Here is a 6,902-nt window from a genome sequence, read left to right on the forward strand (position 1 = left end):
CAAACAACTAATATATTCCACATGAAGAATTAGTATAGTTCACACATAAGCTGCAACAGGGAGTGTATGTAAAATTAGTTAGTGTCACATGCAAAACGGATAGAGTATACACCTAAAACCTGTGTGTTAAAATCATAATACTGGTATAGTACTCACATAAAACCAATACAAGACTAGCATGTAATCAATCTAGTGCATACTTAAAACAAAACTAAAACCAAGGAGTTAATCAATTAAACCTTGTATAAGGCATGCATGACACCAATATATTGCATACATAAACCCCTTGCTCTCTGTAAGTAGACCAGTAATGTACGAACACAAGTTAATGTATTTCATAAGTAGTATATGAGTACAAACCAATGTAGTTCCCTGTTAAACCAATAACAAATGCACTTGAAGCAGTGATATACAATACAACTGCAAATTACTACAGTTCACATGTACACAAATACTATACACTGTGGTAAGTTGGGAATGTAGCAGCACCCCCAAACTCAAGACGTGATTACACAGACAACAATTTTTGGTACAAGTAAAGGTTTTTTAACACAATTTTACCTTTACAAGTTTTCTTTCTTCTTCACTTCATGTTACATAAAACTTTCTCCTAAAACATTTCTGCTAACTCCTCTCACTCCTTTGTCCTTCCTTCACAACCAACACCAGCACCCCCAGGTAAAGCAGAGCAGCATCCTTTATACCAGACCCAGGAGTACTTTCGGTGCCACAACTCTCCATTCAGGAAGCACTTCTATAATTTGATTTTATCTAACATTGTTTTGTATTTAAACATTTTTATTTTATCTGCACTTTTTGAAAAATTTAGGTAATAAAGTAAATACAAGGCACCTTTTGTGGTTAGACTGCAAGTTCTTTTTCACTGGGTAAGTGATTGAGAAAGGATGCCTCGCCTCCAACAGTGAGCAACACAGAAAGGAGTAATGCACCTTTGGTAAGTGGCAATAACTAAGGTATACAAGACTCCAATGTCTAGAGGACACTCGTCTGGTCTGCTCTAGTCAAACATAGTAAATCCCTATGTGGAGTACTGAGGAGTACTGTTCAGACATCAATCCTAATCAGTGTGGAAGAGCCAATCTTAGAAAGTTATTGCTTTAAGTTAAACTCATATTAATATGTTCTCATTTTTAATATATTTTTCTTTTTCGTAGCCATAGACTATGGTATGGCATTTTACCCCCTGTAAGTTAATATGAGGTAGAACCTTCTTAGCTATATCTTTGATACTGTGTTAATTACAGTAAGTCAGTTATTGTTTAGAATAGGTCCCATTGCTAGCAGGGACTGGAAGATCCTTTAACTGTATTAAAATGGGATAGGCATACAGACTGCTGACCATTTAGAAATGGTTCCACTGTATGAGAAAACTTAAAGAAATAAACAAGATATATAAGCCTTAAACAGAACTTTTCTTTACTTTGCAATATAAACCTTTTCTCTATTTTTGTGTGAACTGTTCTACTTTGAATTTTTACTAAAGCTTTTAAAAGTGAAGATATTTTGTCTGTGCAATCATTTCAACGTGTCAAGCTATTGCCAGAATCCCACGAAGCATACTAGAGCTGCAGAACTTTGGTAATTTTGGGTAAATGATACGGTTGTTTTACCAGAAAACTGCTGTCTAAAGGCTTTGAACTGGAAACTATCATAGGAGGAGATTCATGCTCCAGATCTCTTCAATGTAAGAAAAAGAAACACAGTTGCACAGTGCTTTAGTGGATATTGCACATGTGTGTATTTCTGAGTAAATGCGTTAAGCTTAGGATGCAAAAGAGTAATGAATCGAGTGAGACATGATCATCCCATGATGATATGCACACCAACATAAGTCACTGGTTTTTGTCTGCCTGCTTTAAATATTGTAAAATTGCCTGAAAATACTGTTTACTGACTGACTTGGAAAATCTAAGTGTACCTCATTTGCTGACCACTCAGTGTTTGTTTGAATAGTTACATTACTATATTGTGTAATTTCTACGATGTATGTAGCCTCTTCCAATATTATCTAAATTTTAAATACTAAAGAGATTTGTAGTTTATCAAAGAAACACGTGATTTTGATGACACACCCCTCCTTTTACCAAAAACACACTTGCATGCAAATATATGCAGATGTTTGCTGATACCTTTTAAATAAAACATTTCCCAAAAAATCATGATGAAAACAAAATAGCTTACAGTAATTATTTTCTAAACACAAAGTTCATCATGGAAAAATACCCTTATTATTGGATTACCTTTATATTTGCCATGCTTCCAGGTACTGGCACAAATGTTATTTATATTTATTAATTTTTATACAAATAAATATACTTTTTTTTTTTTTTCAGGTTTAAACAGAGGGGATTCAGTCTCGAACACTGAAACTGAAGTCTCAGTTAATGATGGCAGTGAAGTGACCCTTCGGTGCAGCTACTCAACAAGCAACAACTATGTTTACCTCTTTTGGTACAGAAAATATCCAAACCAGGCAATGCAATACATTTTAGATAGAGGAGCCCGGTCCAAAAGTGGAAGTGACAGTACTGCAGAATTTGCTAAGAAACGTTTTTCTTCAACAGCTGATCAAGATTTCACTGAACTCAGCATATCTGCTCTAACTTTGCAAGATTCTGCCATCTATCATTGTGCACTATTATCCACTCTGTAATTTTCAGTTCCAACAAAGAACAAAAACTTTCTAACCACAAGCAGAAAATGATTTCCAAAAATGATAACATGGCTGATTACCCAACAAAGCCTGAAATTAAACTGGCACCTGTTATTACACCACCTTGAAGCTCAATTAGTACAGTTTTGTGGTTTAATAATTTTAACCAAAAAAACTATATTTAAGCATTTTATGCATTCATTGCTGTACTTTTTAAGTATTATGTTGCCTTGTGGTCATTTTTGGGCTTTATTGTTCATGCTCAGAGGTGCATTTTTTTGAGATACTCAACTATACTTATTAACAAGGCCTTATTTTAAGATGACATATAGAGTACTTTCTTAAGACCACCCAAGCAAAAAAAAAATAGCTTAATACATACAAAGTGTTACAGGACTTTGTTATATAATGTTAGAATAAACACAAATAAACACTGACACAATAACAAGTAACATATATATATATATATATATATATATATATATATATATATATATATATATATATATATATATATATATATATATATATATATATATATATATATATCTTGTTTTTTCAATAAGCCAATTGATATTTCTTGAGATAGCTAGAACAGCATAGATTTGGTTCCCTAACCTCTCATCAAGGCACTTCAGCCATTGCATGCACTTGTTACATTCTACCAAAGGCACATCTGATTCATATTAATGAAGCAGTGAATTTACAAACTAAGTGTGCTTAAGACGATAATCACAGAAAGAGGAGAGAGTTAGAAAAGGTTAAATTAGCACACTTTGGAAGACATAAAAATCATAGTTTTGTATCAGTGAGACTACAGTCAGTGAGCAATAAAACAAAAAAACATTTTCAGAATATAATGTTAAAACTTTCATAAAGGAATTTGAAGAAAGTGGTCAAGTTGAACACAGAAAATGTAAATGTACACTTTACAACTGAGTGAAGAAGTCTTTAAAGAAATTACGCTGTTGTTGGGAGTGTGTTCAGCTATGTGAAAGACCATAAAGCATGAAGAAATAATTAATTGCAGAAAGTCTTATGGAGGGATACTGTATATCCTAAAATTTACATCTTTTGTTAACAAAGACACCAACCTGATAGGGAAAGAGTTGTCATGGTCTGTAGGTTGTTTTCAGCAAACAATGTCCAAAAAAATCAATGAAACGATTACTGCTGAGAAATATAGATTTTTATTCATCATGTGCTGAGAATTTTGTTTATGGATCAATATGCTTTAATTATTAGTTTTAGTGCTTTTTGCTTTTCACTTGCCTTGTTTTTTAAGAACAAAGGACGCTGTGTTTTTGAGGGAACTGAAGAAACAAGTTTTAGTTTTGGGACATGGCAACTCTGCTGAGCCTTTTGACTCAGCAGAGTCTAAACAAGAATTTTAGAAAAACCTTCAATGCCCCAAACTTAAAGGAATCTAAGTAAACTGACACGCTACCACATTAACACTTTAAACATATAAACATTTTAGCATTTAAATTTATATTTTAAGGCTTATGATCATTTCAGATGATCAGATTGAAAGCAAGCTGTATTCAATTAGTTGAATTGATTATCAGGTCAGCCCCTATATTGGTAAGTTAGATTTATGTGGCTGCTCCTCACTTGCTGATAACACAGCTACCTTTGCTCACAGGCTGCAACATAGGCATGTTTACTTTCATTTTAGACAGCATTTAAGTACCTATGTCAATACTTCCTCATGAATCAATGTCATAATTAATCAAGGGAAAACAACATGTATTATATTAGCTGGCTTTGAGCCATGTAAAAATGTAAGGGTTCATTACTAAAGACTTTAACACTGTGCTTGCTAACTCAACTTATAACTCTTATAAGTAAAGCTGTGTGCTGCGCTTACCAGCAGTCTTACTGAATGTTGGTGCAACAAACAAGTATTATTGAACAGTTCAGTTTTTTATATGTGGGTCATCCTGGTTCCAACTTAATGATAAGGGCTGATCAATTAAAAGGCTTCCAATTTTTATTAGCTCAAGATTTGGAATGTGACAAATTTAAAACATGATCAGATGATGGTCATCTCCGGGCCAGGTGGCAAATACAACCTTTGAGCCCTAATGATTGTTAGGAAAAGATTGATTATTATTAAGGGAAAGAAGTTTACAAGGTAAGGTAATTATGAAAACAGGCACAGCACAAGGTCATTATTATGAAAGATAAAATTTAAAGTGAATGATGAGAATTATGTATGAAATGGGGATGTTTTTGTGATTAGAACTGACATAAAAATGAGCCGCACCCAAACTACCAGGCTCATTTTATGAACTGAGAGAGGCTTTATGTGCTCTGCAATAAAATCTTAAATTCTGATTGCCTTTCTGAATACTCTGCTTGTTTTTTCTGAAGATTTCTCCACAACACATACTGTGCATTCAAGAAAATTACTTAATCTTTAAGCATTATTGACCCCCAAATACATCACAAAACAAAATAAAGACATGCTTAAAGTGCGGACGGAACGCTAACAGCATTATATTGTATCTGACCTAAACATAATTGAAGCTGTGTGGGAATCACTTGGATGTGGAAATAAAACAGACAGCAACCAAAGTTATAGAAAATCCTGTGAGAAACCTTGAAAAACTTTGGTTTTGCATTTGCAGAATTTTGTAGCAGCTCATAGTACTGACACGTACTTTTCACATTTTATTGTATTAATGTTTATTAGTGTTTATTCTAATGTTGTATAGTATTTTAACAAGTAATTTAATATTTCCTACTCAAATAACTAGCTTTAAAAAATCTTTTTCTTGGTTTTCTAATACTTCTGGACAGCATTTAACATGGCAATTATATATACTTTATTGCATTGCTAGGGAAAAAAATCTTTCCTTTTTGTTCTCAGTTACCACCATGCCACACTGAATTGTTTATTTACTCTCAATAGTGTAAAGGAAAAACAAATTAAAACCATGACTGACACACCGCCTACATGTGCTCTTGTATTAAATAATCTCTTTGCTGTATATTATAAACAAGAAAAAGGTTAATACTTCTCGGTATCTGCTTTGCTCAAATAGGTTTCTACACTGCTATTTGTACTTATCTGTCTGTGAAATCAGTCATTTTATTTAGAAGTAAAATAATCTACTATTAAGACTACTACAAATACAAATAAACAATGATCAGCACTTATTCCAAGTTCAAGGCATTACAACTGAATCTGATGGCAGTCAAATTCTTAGTTACCAGTGATGTTGTAAATGTTTTCTTTTTTAATATAGCCTTTAATGAAAATCTCTGGAAAGAAGACTTCTAAGTTTGGACTATTACAACAGAGAATTATTTTCTTTGTGGTTAATCTGCTGCTAACCCTCCTGCCTGCTTTTATAGATTCCTCCATTAAATAATGCAACATTTTTTTAATTTTTTCCTTAAAAATAAAATCTAATTTTAGTTCTAAATCCTGCATTCACTCCACTACAATATCTTTAATTAATCTTTTATACTTTTATACATGAAGCTTTGTCATTTCTTTAATGGATTCCATGTGTGTGTCACCTGAAGATTTTTTACATCTCTTTTGAGGGACATGCTATAAATGATATTCATCCACCTTCCTCAAAACTTTGTTTACTTGGGCACCTGCACAGGTATTTACTAAAAAAAATCTTCTGTTTCATTCTTTTTCTCATTTAAGAAAGAGTTTTGCCTCTAAAACTGCCTGTAAGCCTTGGGTTAGTGCAATGGGGAAGAGAGAGCATTTAGCTGAGTGGCTCAGTGACAAAGACTCCTGTCAATAGACAAAACAGTCCAAGACAGCTGACCTGTGCAGTGCATCTGGTATCAGTCTCCTTCTTAATGTGGACTTACAACAGTATATTTTTTCTAATACACTTAAAAGCATCAATTTATGGTTTTGCTGACAAAATATCAATTAATTAGCAAAATGGTATCATTTTCTACCAATGTAAAATTAAGTAGGAGAAAGTGCAAGGGGTACCTTCAACAGCTTCACAGTTTAAACAGGCTACCACATCAAAAAGGAACAAATTTGAAATCATTCTGTGATTAGTGGATCACAGGAATGACAGTACTGTAGCCAAACCAGCAAGAGACTGAGAGTGGTGGTCTAAGGCTCCTAAAAATCTCACTACTATTTATTATAGCATGCCAGCAATGTTCCCTTTTTAACCCAATTGTGGAACAAATTACATAAATAAGGGTAATCTTTTAGTTTTGCAATTCATATTTAATG

General features: G+C 33.2%; 1 pseudogene; it reads left to right on the plus strand.

Annotated features, from left to right (window-relative positions):
- Positions 1-2,232: 2,232 nt before the first annotated feature.
- Positions 2,233-5,963, plus strand: LOC120534897 (annotated as a pseudogene).
- Positions 5,964-6,902: the final 939 nt, after the last annotated feature.

This window comes from Polypterus senegalus, chromosome 9 (assembly GCF_016835505.1).
Source record: "Polypterus senegalus isolate Bchr_013 chromosome 9, ASM1683550v1, whole genome shotgun sequence".
NCBI lineage: Eukaryota > Metazoa > Chordata > Cladistia > Polypteriformes > Polypteridae > Polypterus > Polypterus senegalus.